The sequence below is a fragment of the Eptatretus burgeri genome, chromosome 1 (assembly GCF_056783735.1).
Source record: "Eptatretus burgeri isolate ZD-2024b chromosome 1, Ebu_testis_v1, whole genome shotgun sequence".
NCBI lineage: Eukaryota > Metazoa > Chordata > Myxini > Myxiniformes > Myxinidae > Eptatretus > Eptatretus burgeri.
In genome coordinates, this window is record NC_140961.1 from 14,013,456 (window position 1) to 14,028,943 (window position 15,488).

Here is a 15,488-nt window from a genome sequence, read left to right on the forward strand (position 1 = left end):
TTCTGTTCCGCTCACTCTCTCGAGGTTTATTATTGTTATTATTATCGAATAACCTGCACCATGACATTATGAACCTTCTGCCACTCTCACTCTCCCGAGGTTTATCATTACTTATTATATTTGCCACATGCAATCCCTCAGACGAGACATAACCAGTAAGTTGGTTTTCTGAGGTCTCAAGATCTAGTGAATTATCATCAACTTTCAGAGATGATGTTATTCCGAAATGAAAATTTTTCATTGAATGATCACCATAACTTATTGTCCTCCTAAGTTAGGCCACCAACTTAATGACCAATCTTCATACGTACAAATAAACCATGGTAATTGATATTCAGATAAAGACAGATTTTGCATCTTTATCAATATATGAGATTCGGTTTTTTATTAATTTCCGCCATCGAAGATCGGAGGTGACTGTTTTCACCCCTTTCTGTTTGTTTGTTTGTGAACAGTATTACAGAAAAAGTCCTTGACGGATTTCGACGAAACTTGGTGGGGGGGTTAGGTCTGGTCCAAGGATCATGCCATTAGATTTTAGACTTGGTCCAAAATCCAATATGGCCGCTATGGCGGCCATTTAGAAAAAATATTTGAATTTTTTTTTTTTGCATTTCTACATGTTTTAAGTGATTTCCAACAAAAAAAAACATGCAAAATTATAATTGCGGCTGATTTTGGAACTTCAGGTGGATATACCCACGTAAAATCAATTTCTGTCTCAAGGAATCTAGTTATGACGAATGAATTGAGTATGTAAAAGTTAAAAGTAAAAGGGAAAGTTGCAAACTATAACTCTGTGAGCACTGTTGACGTCAAATTGAATGAATAGGATATCAGGTTCACTGGAGTGACCAAGCAGTATTGGCGGCGGAGGTTTTGCACTCGACCGAGTGCTCCCCCTCTCTAGTTTCCTTATGAAATTGAGAGTTTGTGAAAAAAAGACAATGACTTCACATTCAATTTTTCTCCCATCAAGGTCTTCCCAAGAAAGTACCTGCCAAGAGCAGGAGTTGCAAGAGAGGGGAAGAAAGAGCAACAGTAATGAGTGTGATGAAGACCTCTGGGAGGAATACCCAAACACGAAAAGGCGAATTCAAAAGGAAGAAATGACCCACTGCGAAGAGTTGCGGTGCAAGCGAAGTCTGAAGAGGAAGCGCACGTATGAAAATGAAAAGGAAGAATTCGTGAGACAGTACAAACGCCAGAGAGTGTGAAGAGAGAATGTGGGTGAATTGAGTTCAACGATCAGGAAGACATATGAACACAAATTATAAATGTGGATGCGGTGATGTGGGCCGATGGGAAAATGGAGTCTGGGAGGACGTTTGGACCATCGATCTGGGTTGAAATCAGTTGAAGACAACGTGAAGACTTTGATGAGTTTCCCATCACCTGAGACAATGGGTATTCTTTTTGCGTCTCGTCTTCTAAATATTTGGAGTTTGATTAAAATTGAATATTGCTGCTTTTTATCATTTCCGATTGTTGAATCATTATGTCAGCTCAGAAATCATGGGACATTTCCAACACATGTGACCAATTAAGTTGAGAAACGTTTTCCCTTTTCTTTTCTTTCTTGGAGGAAGGTACTTGCATGAACACGTCAGGGAGGAGGAAGAGAAGTGAGTGGGGAAGGATGAATAAGAATGGCGTCAACTCCTCCACGTCTTTTTACATGATGCTGTTGAGGTAATTGAGAATGGTGTGGGCACGAGTCCAATCATATAGCTCACCTAGATGTCTTCCATTTTATACTTGATAACAGCTTTTTAACAATCCATCATAGTAAGGGCAGCCATTTCATTACCTCCACCACTGAAGGTGGATGGAGGTTACGCTTTCACCCCTGTCTGCTTGTCGGTGTGTCTGTCTATTTGTCTGTGAGCAGGATATCTGAAAAAGTTGTGGACAGATTCGGAAACAAAAAATTCGGAAACAGTAAACAAACAAAAAAAGTTGTGGACAAAATTCGGTGGACAGGTTTAGTGTGTGACGCTGATGAATTGATTAGATTTTGGTGAAGATCTGGATCTGGTTATTATTCAGTGATTCTTCACGGTCATTGAGTGAAAGGGCGAAAAACGATACATAGCACGGTATTTCAAAAGGTTGTGGATGGCTGAGCATGAAACTTGGTGGACAGCTTTGGTGTGGGACAAGGACGAATTGATTTTATTTTTGCTGAACATCCGCATCCGGATACAATAATTATTTATTTTTTTAAGTGATTCTTCACCATTGAGAGATGAGGCCAAAAATGATGCACTGTATCGCATGATATTTTAAAATGTTGTGGACGAGTTATGACAAAACGAGGTGGGTGTGTTAGTTTTGGTGACAAGAACAAGCCAATTTTAATTTGGTTCGAGTCCAGATCCATGTCCAGCCTATGAGTGGGATACAAAACATGAACTGTTCAGTCTGGCGGAGGTATGAGCTCCACTGACACAGTAAACAGGATCCTGTGCGATACTCAGAACTCTGCTTCGGACAAGTTCCTCATCGTTTTCAGCACTGTCGTATTCTAGGGCCTCTTGACCACCAAAGATAAGTTTCAATAGCATATATAAACTACCTGGAATGCATTCTGTTGCAGCATCTTCACTTACAGGGAAACCTTGGTAGCCTGGGGTTGCCATCATATCCCCGCAAATTTTCAGAGCTACATGTACCAATGACAGGAAAGTGTCATCTTCCGGCTCATATTTAGGCAGTGTTGACATTTCCTCACTCTCCTGGATGTCGTCTTTCATTTTCAGAACTGCAGTAGGTTGATACTTTAAAGGAAACAATATAATTTTCCGCTCTGATAAACACTTGTCAAGTGGTTGGAAGAAGTTTAAAAGGTTAGCTAGCTTTGACTGTAACTTTTCCTTCACTGTTGTACTTCGACTGCAGTAGGACTGTTGAATCGGAGTTGATGATTCCTCAGCCAGCTACTTATACCTCTCCCAGACATCCTCAAGAAGCAATACGTGCCCATTGTCAGCTGCTTGATGAAGCTCCTTCCATAACCATATCATAGCAAGGTCTGTATTGGCTGATTCCTGCTTTGTTTTTGTGGTAGATCCGGTGAATGCTCTCGGACGAGTCAGGTGATATTTGGCCTCGGTTGCGATCAAGTCAATCACACCACTCAGTCGAATGCTGACTTTGCAGTCAAGATGAGAAGCTTCAGTAATATAATTACTCATTTGTTTTGTTATTACTGAACTCAGACGTCCCTTCATCTCAGTGGTTTGACAGAAAATGCAAAAGTTCCCATGAGTACGTGCCATCCCTTTTTGTAATAAACGCTTGTCACCACCTGAGACACCACTACTACCACTACAACTTGCTTCCTCTTTCGAATGTTCTGCCTGAATCCTCTGTCGTTAAATTTTACTTTTGTCCGTGAAGTGAGCACAAAACATTTTGTGCCACACAAGTTTTTCGGCTGCAACAGAATCTAACACATCTTCAAGACGATCAATCACATCGATATTCTTTGAGTTCCTTAGTTCCCTTCTGCTACAAACAGCAGTCCTAACTGTGCTGAGTCCATGATCACTTGCTTCACTTAGAGGAACTCTGGCTTTATGGGTTTGGCAGAATATGCACAAGCTGTAATCCACAGATGAAGGCCTTTTCAAGCTCACCACTGGAAACATTGTCACCTGCAAATAAAGAGAAACATTCGTCTAATACAAACTAAGGTATAAATTTGTGTGTATATCTTTATATGTGTATATATATATATATATATATATATATATATATATATATATATATATATATATATATATATACATACATGATATGTAAATGCTCTTGCCCCAAGAATGGGTCAAAATTTTTTTTGCAATTTGGCAGCCATTTTGTTTGTCCAAATTCGATGGTGAAAAACTCAAAATTCGGTTTGGGAACCGGGTTAATCGAATGTAGCATACCCTACTTATGGTAAATAGTCAGCTTCCCCACTTTTACCCAAAAATGCATTTCAAAATTTATTCATGGCCTTTTTCCATAAATCCGTCGAAGGCATTTGCACCTCTGTTTACATTAAAGCCACAATAACTCTCTGGGAGGACCTCCTTTGCCATGGCAAGTACAAGCCTGTTAAGGAGAATTCTAACCAAAATCTTCCCAGCAGTGGAAAGATGGGGATCCCACGGTAGTTGAAACAGTCCAAGTTGTTTCCTTTGTTTTTATACAGGGTGATGATCACAGCATCACGCAGATCTTGTGGAATTTTATCCTGCTCCCAACAGGCTACAAATAATTTATGGAGCTTTGAGTGTAACACAGGACCACCATATTTCAGAGCTTCAGGTTATATTCCATAAATTCCAGGGGCTTTGTTGCTTTTCATAAGGTTGATAGCAGTTGTGGTTTCTTGTAATGTAGGATACTCGTCGAGTTCAACCTTGATAGACAGTTCATAGTTGATACTTGATAGTTCAACTTAATCCAAACCCACGCAAAAATTATATTTTCTACCAGAAATAAAATTGAGCCTGGACAATGTAGATGCAACGTACACGCAATCACACGCAAACAAAAACATTTGGTGTTAAGAAATATAACTGTAACCTCCCATTTGTGAGTTCTTTCAACCAGCGCAAGAAGAAAAGGCTTCCTTGTTTTGCTGTTTTTTTTTTTTTTTTACCAATGATTTAATATTGGAATCAATAAAATCTCTTCACAAAATTCTTACACTGATGACCCAAATGATTTGTAGTTTCCATGATATTTGTTGTGCCGTTAAAATTCATAGATTTCTTTGATTTTAAGATGAATGGATCACCATTTGATGGATTGCTATTTGCATGGTTCCAGGTTTTGAACAACATTTTTACCAGGAAACGAGGGAGATGTTCGTACGAGTTCCTCGAGTATATCTTGGATGCAATGCAGCGGGATGCCTGGTGAGAGTATAACCCCCTTTTTGTGTATTGTTTTACTGCTGTAGGATTTTTTTTCTGCTATCTTTTGTGCATTATTTTCCTGCTATTTAAAAAAAATTCAACTCTTTTTATTATTCTACATCTATAAGGTATGAATGTCACCAATTTTTACAGCGCGCGGCGACATCACGCTGTTATATAATTGGCTATTCTGTCCTGTGTCTTCTGTCACACTTATGGCCGCGTACGTCCCTTTGATCTGAGGGCTATAAATAGAAATTTGTCCAACGTCACAACTCTTCCCATCATGCAAGCTAATTCACCGTGTCTACATTTAAATTTTATAACTGCAAAATTGTTTCATCATTCTTAACCTCGACTTTTAATGGCCCCAGCCGCGCGATATCGAAGTATTCGCTTCTTGTTATCATTCTCTTTCTCATCATCTACGTATCTCGGTCTTTTAATCACATAGCCCTGTAATGTCACGAACATTTTGTTGGGTTGTTCTGTGCTGTTTATTTCCTGCAATTCTTTTTTTTATTTTTGAAAAATTTGGAAGTCCTGCAGGTGTTCTGGGTGTGCTCTCCAGTCTCGGTTCAACTAGCCAATGATCTTGACACGCATTTTACACGCAACTGTACTACGTTACCTCCGCTGGATCCAGCTACTCTTACGGCTTATCTTCCAGCATGATCTGCGTCTCCACCGACAATCTATCAGCACAAGGTTTATTTTCGTGTTAGACATCTCAACGCATCCAAGGCACCTCATCCTAATGATGTACCAACTCGTCTTCTCAAAGAGTTTGCACTGGAAATCTCAGGCCCTCTTACAAAGATATTTAACAAATGCTTGCAGAATGGTTACTTCCCTGCTCAATGGAAGTGTGCCACAACATGTGCGATTCCTAAGACTCCTCGGATTACTGGATTTGATCAGCTTCACCCCATGTCAATTACATTTATTTTAGCTGGGGTGTTTGAAAGTTTTCGTGCTGACTGGTTGATGGTCGATTTTAAACCTCACTTTGATCCTGCACAGTATGGAATGACGAAAGGAACCTCTATCAACCACTATTTAGTCCACATGTTCGACGTTAGATATCGAAATCTTGACCAACGAGGGCATTATGCAAAAATCTGCACTGTTGACTCTACTATGGCATTTGACCTCATCAACCACTCCAGGGTCATTCAAAAGCTCGTTCAACTTGGGGTTGATGCTTCCATTATACCGACAGTGTGGTTTCTTTTCCGATCGTTCCCAAGTGGTTCACCATCAGGGGTAGACATCGAACCCCTTGAGTCTCTCATGCAGAGTTCCACAAGGGACGAAACCAGGACCAATTTTGTTCCTTGTTTTAGTGAATGATGTAGCTGTCACAAAAGGATACCGTTGGAAACATGTGGACGACTTGAGCATGGTCGAAGAGTTGCACAGAACTCAACAAAGTTCGATTGAAAAATGACTCAATGTTCTTTGAACTTAGAAGAAATTCAGTGTCAGTGCCCTTGATCTTGTTGAAACATACAAAGTGTTCTTCCGTCCTTTTTCCTGGAGTTTGGTGTGCCCATGTGGGGTTCGTGCATCACGAGGGTTCACGGTGATGGGATTGAGCGACTCCAGAAGCGTGCATTTCGCTTTATTGCGTACTCATCTATTCTGTCCGATGTGTAACAACTTACTCATCTTGATATACAATCGTTGAGTGAAAGCAGGAATGAGCTTCTCTTGTGTTTTGGACTTGGGGGTTCTGAAGTCTGAGCATCACCATGGCATTCTTCCTTCCACTCGTCAATCTGTATCTCGGCATTATATTCTACTCAGAAATACTCAAAATCTTGACCGACCTCATTATAGGACTCAAAGTTCTAAAAATTCGACAATTCGTTTTTTGAATAAAATGCTTAATTTTGTAATGTGGATGTATATATATATATATATATATATATATATATATATATATATATATATATATATATATATATATATATATATATATATATATATATATATACATATATATACATATATATATATATATACATATACACATATACATATATATATATATATATACATATACATATATATATATACATATACATATATATATACATATACATATATATATATATATATATACATATATATATATATATATACATATATATATATATACATATATATATACATACATATATATATATATACATACATATATATAATATATATATATACATACATATATACATACATATATATATATATATACATACATATATATATATATATATATATATATATATATATATATACATACATATATATATATATATATATATATATATATATATATATATATATATATATATATATATATATATATCAATTTAATGTAGAATGTTTGTTTGAATTCTGTTTTTCCTTGTGATCTTGGTACTTTTACATTTGTTATTAACATGATTCTTATTGCTGTTCTGATATAATCTTGTATCTATCAATCAACTGACTGTCTTTTCCATGGATGTTTTAAAAAAATAAACCGAAATGTAATGAAATGAAAAAAAAAAATACAGGATAGAGCATGTGGATAGGTCGCTCGTTCGACAGATATGTACTTCGAAGGCCAGCAAGCCGTCTCATCTTGAATGGGTGTGGGAATGCAGTAGATAGCAAGTGGACAGCCAGCGAGTTCGACAGCTATGTACTTCGAACACCAGCAACCAATCTGATGTTCAATGGGCATGGAGATACAGGACATAGCATGTGGACAACCAGTCCAGCTCGATAGATACGAACTTCGGACGCCAGCAACCCATCTGATCTTGAATGGGCGTAGGCATCCAGGATATAGCATATGGATAGATGAGATGCCTTGCCAGCTTTCAAACGACCTAGCTTTTGAGCTAGGTTCCTATCCTCTAGTAAGAAACACCCAAACCCATACCACATTCGTTTTATTGTCGTAGTATATAGAATTTGACGCTTTGGTTTTGAATCAGTCTTTTGTGCCATTTTCAATCACTGCTCAATATTCTCTTTTTTTGTAGATTGTTTGAATTTGACAGTAAAATACTTATGTGATGTTCCAACCAATCTGGGCATTATGCTTGCAAACATCTCAACATTTATGTGCTCTCCACCTCAGTTATCTTGAATGGTGCTTTGACATTGTGTCGATTTGAAATCATCCACCACACTCGAAGCCATCGATTATTCTGCTCAATAAGTTCCACAATCTGAATATGAATGAGGACCAAGAAGTTCAGTTGTATATTTGCAGTTTAGTTTGCTGTGCGGAAATCTGTGACAACTTTTACTGACTGCCTGGATTCTGGAGATCAGATCAGGAAGCAGAAATTCATCTTTTCATTTGGTTCATGGTTGGTGAAAATATCCTCGCTCATTTCCTTTATTATTGAGATGGAGGTGGAAACCACAATGGATGTCCATCACTTTGACGGGCGTGGTTGGGGCGCGTCAATTTTTTCTTTTGGTGGGCATGGTTGTGGACGGCTTATTTTCCTTCTTCTTCGCTCAGCTGTGAGCAGCTTGCTAGCTTGACAGCTCCGTACTTCGAATACCAGCAAGGCATCTGATCTGGAATGGAATCAGGATATAGCATGTGAACAGCTATCTAGCTTGACAACTATGTACTTCGAACACCAGCAAACATTCTTATCTTGAAGTTAGGCCTCGACTGACTATTCAGTTGAGGATTCTGTATTTGGGGTTCACAGATCGAAGAACGTCCCCCATGATACACACACCAACAAGGAAAAGTTATGTCTCGACTGACTGTGCAGTTGAGGATTCTATGTTTGGGATTCAGATATCCAAAAACATCCTATATTATACACACACCACTAACAAAAGTAAAGCCTCTACTGGTTATTCAGTTGAGGATCTGTGTTTGGGGTTCCCAGATCGAAGAACGTCCCCCATTACACACACACACACCAACAAACAAAAGTTTAGCCTTGACTGACTATTCAGTTGAGGATTCTGTTTGGGGTTCCCAGATCGAAGAACGTCCCCCATTACACACACACCAACAAACAAAAGTTAAGCCTTGTCTGACTATTCAGTTGAGGATTCTGTGTTTGCGGTTCACAGATCTAAGAACGTCCCACATTACACATGCAACAACAAACAAAAGTTAAGCCTTGACTGATTATTTTTGATTTGCTGTCGAGATGGCATTCTGTCCATGTGCTCTCTGCTGCACAGCCACACCCATTCAAGATGAGATGCCTTTTTGGGGATCGAAGTACGGAGCTGTCGAGGTGGCTGGCTGTCCACATGCTAGATGCTGCATCCCCACACCCATTCAAGTTCAGATGGTTTGCCTGTGTTCGAAGTATGTAGCTGCCGAACTCGCCTGGCTGTCCACATGCAATATCCTGTATCCCCACGCCCATTCAACACCAGATGGCTTGATGGCATTCGAAGTTCGTAGCTGTCAAGCTGATATGGAAGAAAAATTATTAGATTCATGTATTCTCAATTATAATTGTTGCTGGTGCTTTATATATTTAATTTCAGTACTATAGTTGCATTGGCTGTCAGTAATGTTTCCCTTTTCCCAAGAGTCTTTTGACCGACATATTGATAAAAGGAATATCTTACTATGAAAAAAAGGTCTTGCTCGCTGCATAGAAACAGGGTGACCCGGTTGATAACACTGCAACTTTTGCCATGATTGTGTCAATCTCTCCCTCCCACCCAAAATGGACACTTATTGCAGTTTTGAGTTATTTTGCTTCATGCTTATCAGCTCATCCCGTAGTTGTATTGCCAAATGTCTCACCCTCCCATTTTTTGGAATGTCAAATTGTGTATAAGAGGGATTACTTCGGGCTTCTGTTTCAGTGAAGTCCATTTGAATGTTTCAGTGAATCATTGAATGTTTCAATGAATCATTGAATGTTCTGCCTCCGTATATACATCATTAAACATTCTCCTTTTGTGTGCTGATCCAACTTGTGGAAATGGAATTCTTTTCCACCACAATTTTGGGGCTCGAACAGGGACCGCAAACCCTGGCAGGGCTGGCAACAGCATCGTCTGGCATAACAGCAAACAAGTGGCCACAAACTAAGATGTTTGCTCTCACTTCAGATCGGATGCTGCATCTCTCAGCCAAACCGGTAACGTGATACTCCATTGATAGGAGAGGTAAACAAAGGAGAACCTTCAGTGACAGACCTAAAAATTAGGTGGTTGGAGGCCACCGAAGATTACAGGATTTATCCTGGGCATTCAAATGTTTCTAATAGGGGTTAGAGACTTCTGACGGAGAGTTGAAGGCTCCACCGTGCTGACAGTGGTTCGAGGCATCTGAAAGGGGGGGGGGGGTCACAGCCCCTTCCCAGGAGAGGGTTGGAGGCCCTGCTCGTTAAAAAGTTCAAGTCCCCAAGGTGGAGAATGAATAAGTGTTACAAATGTTTGTCGAGTTACCTCATTGGATTTCTGTTTGTTCATTGTGCTCGCTGGAAGTTTGCTTGCTGTGAAACTGTTGCATTGGTATTGTGTGGAGGTATTTCGGATTCGTAAATCCTATAGTTTTGTATTAAGGAATTACATATTTTGGACGGATTCCTGAATCCTTTGTGATTGGAAATGTTAAGTTTTGTGTTCAAGACATAAGTTGGGTGTTCCAACCTGGAACTCTTGTGTGTTTGTATTTATATCTGATTTGTATGCGCACTGATTTGCATTGATCTGCATGTAGTACTAAGTGAGTGTTGAAATGGAGCGTGTGCGAGTCCAGTAGATTTCACTGGAATAAGTGCACACGCCAATGCCAGAGGAAAAACGATGACGACAGACTCCTCACATGTCATTGCATCTTTGGCATGGACACAAATAACTGGGTATATGTCCGCTTGTTTTAACCCTTAGATGCATAAGTGGGTCAAAAATGACCCAGTTTGGCTGTTTTCTTGCAATATCTTTTTGCACTCATGCATCTAAGGGTAAAAAGACAGAGCCCTAGCATTGTGGTGCGGTCCCTTTGGGTTGCAGGGCGGATGCCGTTGAGAGTGTTTTCAGACCAGAACTGATAGCGAGGTGGTGTGTGTGTGAATTTGATCTTGGTGAACATCCGAATTAGAAGCGATTGTGAGCTCGATAAGTAACTGAAGATTACCGTACGATGTCATACATGAATGTCTTGTTGGAAATTATATTGCAACAACTAAATAATGAATCAATTCAATGTAAAACTTCAGGCAGAGAGTGAAAGCAGCCTGTGTTTGAAACTTTCTGTTTGTGATTTGGTAGCTGGCTCATGACTTAGAGCAGAGGGATGTTTGTTGTGTGCACTGTTTATCCCTTCTGTCTGCTGTTTAAGCATGAATACACATCATGTTCATGCGCACATATGTTTCGGTGCAGTTTTGAAGATTCCCACAACTGGATAGGCAATTTTAGTGTGTCTTGAGTCATGAATCACATCATGCCTTGAGAACGGCTGGATGATGCACGAATGGAATATTGTTCCGAATTTGGAACCCATCACACTCAACACACAGGTCCTACAGCTCAGTTATTTCGGTAAGTATGTGTATTTAGTTAGGATCCCCGCCCTGCGTTTAATGGGCAAAATAAATGTACTTGCGCTGTGAGTCACTTTGATAGTCAGGGTTTTCTTTTACTTTACACCCCTCATGACTACGACAACGCCAGCGTCACCTTCACCTCGCTCTGACCGACGCCATTGTCTGCGTGCGTGTCAGCACGTACATAGGCAGAGCCCACACAGAACCATGTTGCTCACTTCCATTTGGAGGGGCGGTCCTTTGGAAGAAGGCGGAGTTCAAGAAGGGGCTTCGTGGCGGCCCTCGACCAATCGGCGCGCTACGGGTGGGGTGACCACCACTCAGCCAACCCGGGCCCAGGGCAGGAGGAAAGAGGTCCGCGTGACCTCACCACGCCCCCAGGCCAATCGACGGATTTGCCGCTCGTTTTGGCCAGTGAGAGAGACGACGAGCAATTTGCATGCCAAAACCGGCCAGTGAGAAAGGGAGGGTCGCAAGGAGGCGAACCACCCCCCCCCCCGCCCGAAGAGGGGGGTATAGTTATGGGCACGCTCTGCACACGTGGGGGTTCTGGCAAGAAGTGAGCATCTGCGCGCAAGGTAGTGGAGTGCGAAAGCGTATGCGTACGGAGTGGTCGGTGCAACGGAGGGTCTTCTCCTACCAGCCTCGCCCTGCTGACTTCCATTCGCCTGGAGCCCGGTCGTGAGGGCGTCTGGATCGTCTGGATCATGCTGGGGGTCCAGTTCTGCCCCGAGGACCTGGTCCTTGAAGACCGCACGAGGCAGAAAGGTCAAACAGACTCTCACCTCCAGGTCGACTGTCCTCCGGGCTGGAGGTCCGAATAAAGACCATTTTCGTCCAATTGTTTTGGGTGTGTGCGTGTGTGTTTGTGGCGCCAGTCCATAAGTAATGAATTGTTAAGTGCTTTTTGCTTGTACATACGTGCTTAGCAATATTCAGATAACTCTGCCCTTACATGCTTCCCTCCTTCCTCACCTATTGTTTAATAAATATCCCCATTTGTGAAATGTATCAGCTCGTTCATGTGCTTTCCTCCATTGGCTTCGCGTGCTGCTTGTTGGGAAATTAGCAAGACCGTTGTGCCGCCATAAGGGGACATTTGGACCGACGGAACTTCGGCAACCCTCCGCTCGGGTTGCGCACGGGTTTGGCCCACGAACGGTTCGACTCGTACAAGGGCCGTCGAGGGTGTGGAGACTCGGTAAATCGCCACGTGGATCTCTAGGTATTTTGAGAATTGGCAAATAACCCTGTACCACATGTCCAAAATATTGACGCTTCACGGTCCGAAAGGGACCCTTACTTTTCGGAGTTTTCCGAAAAAGTACGATCTAAATTCCGGGTGATCGGTGAGAGACGACTCCACTGCTCCATCTAGCGGTCGTGCTCGTCGCCGATACCTGGCCCCGCAACAATATTGAGTATGTTCCATGTGAGAATTCCCTCCCTCGTGCTGTGGTTAAACCGTGAGAGTCAAATTGGATTAAAGCTCGAGTTTCCTCACTGTTTGATAACCTTGTACACAATTTTGGCTTTGAACACTGTATGTTGCATACATAAAAAATGGATGGCCTCCGAACAGTACCATTTGAATACCTGTTATCGAAGAATAATAATATAATGCAACATGTTAAGTCAGGAGACCACTTTTGCTTGTGGCCTCTTTGGCTTAGCCACTTTGATAATGCCGAGGTCATGGATTCTTTCCCTGCACAGGCCAACACCATACTTGAATCTCTGTTTTGAGGCAGGAAAGGGCATAAATGTGATTTGGATAGACACTGAAGCAAGTGTCGAAGTTTTATTTAAGAGCCATAGGGATCTTGGAAACACCAGAGAGCCTTGGTTTGTAAATAGAAATAATAATAAATTGTGAATTTAAAATATATTCTGAAAGGGGGTCCGTTCAGCATTATGGCTATCGCCGGCATTACGAAACAAAATTAATTAAATAGTGCTTTGTTCAAGATTTTAAATTGATAAAAGTGGGAATTTGCCTCCAATTGCACAGCCCAGGAAACTGAGGTCTTACAAGGAGCTGTCAGTTCTGCTTGAAGAGATTTATGGATACTGAAATCCCCCATTCAATTCATATGGGCATCCAAAGGGGGGTTAGGGGGCGACTGTGTCGAAATGCGCATGCCGTGCTCGATGACATGAGAGAAATGTTTCCAAAATTTTGATTTGATTCATAACCATTCCACTTAAAATGTGATCAAAATGTACAAATGTGATTTGGAATGATTTTTTAAGTGGTTTGTAAAGTAGTTGTGTATGATTTTGGTACCTTGTGATGAACGAGGATTTATTCCACACAGATGATTCTCAGATAAATGTGAAGGTTAAAGTCACAACCATCTCCCAAACTCCCAATTGGTGTTTAGCACGTCGGGCGATTCACAGATGATGCATGATCCCTCGGACGTTAAACTAGGCATGCTGTCTTCATTCGTCTCCAAATGGCAATGCCAAACCACCCAGTGTAACCCTTTGATCGATTCAGGCAGGCAAAAATCCTTGCATATATCAATGAAATAATGTTACCTCTTATCTATAATAATTGATCTGTGAACCAAGTACATCAAGTGGTGAAGAAAATTGGGTTAAAATACAGACAACGCCAGTGCTCCTGAGACTGGCTCTTTGTCTGAGTCCTCCTTCGACAAGTGTCTGGTGCTCCTTGAACACACACCGCCGTTGCAGGCCTTATCACAAGAACATTCTTTGGCAGGCTTGTCTGCCAAGGACAGCTGCCCACACGAATAGGAGAAAGCATAAACATCTCTGGTGGCTTTATATAGGCCTCTCGTTGTCCGGTTAATTCATGAATCAACTTTAATTGTACTACAATTTTGTTTTTATTGTCACACTGATAGACCGTAAAGCTGTTTTAGAGAAATTGGATAAATAATGCACTCCAAAGGTGGATTTTGAACCTCACGGTCATCTAGAGTTTCCAATCAAGGGAACAGAGACCAGTTGGGTGCTAACAGCAGGTTAAAATTCTGCCATGCTTCCTCCACAGCAAGATTAAACATTATTTGGGGAAAATATGGTGGAGGTTCCAAAAGAGATAGCTGCATGCATGGACCGTGTGTTTTAGGCTGTAATTGAGAGTGCCATTCGCCTGGTGACTCAACTTTGACAAATTACTTGATGATTTTTGTTCACCTGTTTAAAAACAGAGGTTTAAACTGTATTTATTTGTTTTGATAAAGGAATGGATTTGTATTTAAAAGGTCGGAGCAAGTGAGTAAGATGGCTAGAGTAAGTGTGATGGGATATTGCCGCATTTTGCTGTATAAGTGAGAGAGAAGTGGAATAAAGAAATGGACGATGTCAGAGATTTAAAATTTTTGATGTAATTTCGAATAGTGATGAGAAAGATTGGTTACAGATTATTTTTTTTCGAGATATTTCAGCTCCATTGATCGTTAAATAAATGAATAAAATAAATAAACATTAGCATTTTGTATCTCTTAACCATGTTGTCAAGCTTTTTGTTCCCAAATGTTTCCAAATGGACGCGATGCAGCCAAAGTGTGGTCCGCAGCTCGGCAACTCACACTGCTGTGAAATGTTAAGGCCGAGCGGTGTGGACCCCTCCCACGATAGGGGTGTTCACAGAGCTGAGAGTCCCAAGAAAGACTTCCAAAAGAATCGCCCCGTGACGACATTTATAGCCATGCTACTTGTTTAATTACTCCTGTTAATTAATGTAATTTTAATAACATAGCTTTGAATTACCAGTGTGCTTTGACCTGTATTGTCGTGATACTCGTGGTAATGTTTGCATGCATTATTTGCATGACCGGGTTTGCTGTCATATACATTAACATGGGGAACAGTTGGTAACTAATGGAAGTTGTGTATGGTAACTTTGTTAATTACTTTCAGACTCAGTTCATAAAAGAAAAAAGAACTCATTAAGAGCAATGGAGGCACAATATTTTTAGTGTTCATTGTGTCTTTTTTCTCCATTACAATTCATAATGGTATTCGAACCATCATGTTTCTTTCGGTTATAATT

At 40.8% G+C, this 15,488-nt stretch overlaps 1 long non-coding RNA gene across 1 annotated transcript; it reads left to right on the forward strand.

The window, feature by feature from the left end:
• The first annotated feature begins 984 nt into the window (after nucleotides 1-984).
• LOC147033901 (uncharacterized) lies at nucleotides 985-5,125 on the forward strand. Its single transcript, XR_015059046.1, has 3 exons — nucleotides 985-1,407; nucleotides 1,590-1,692; nucleotides 4,822-5,125. It is a non-coding gene; the product is annotated as an uncharacterized LOC147033901 (long non-coding RNA).
• The last annotated feature ends 10,363 nt before the right edge of the window (nucleotides 5,126-15,488 follow it).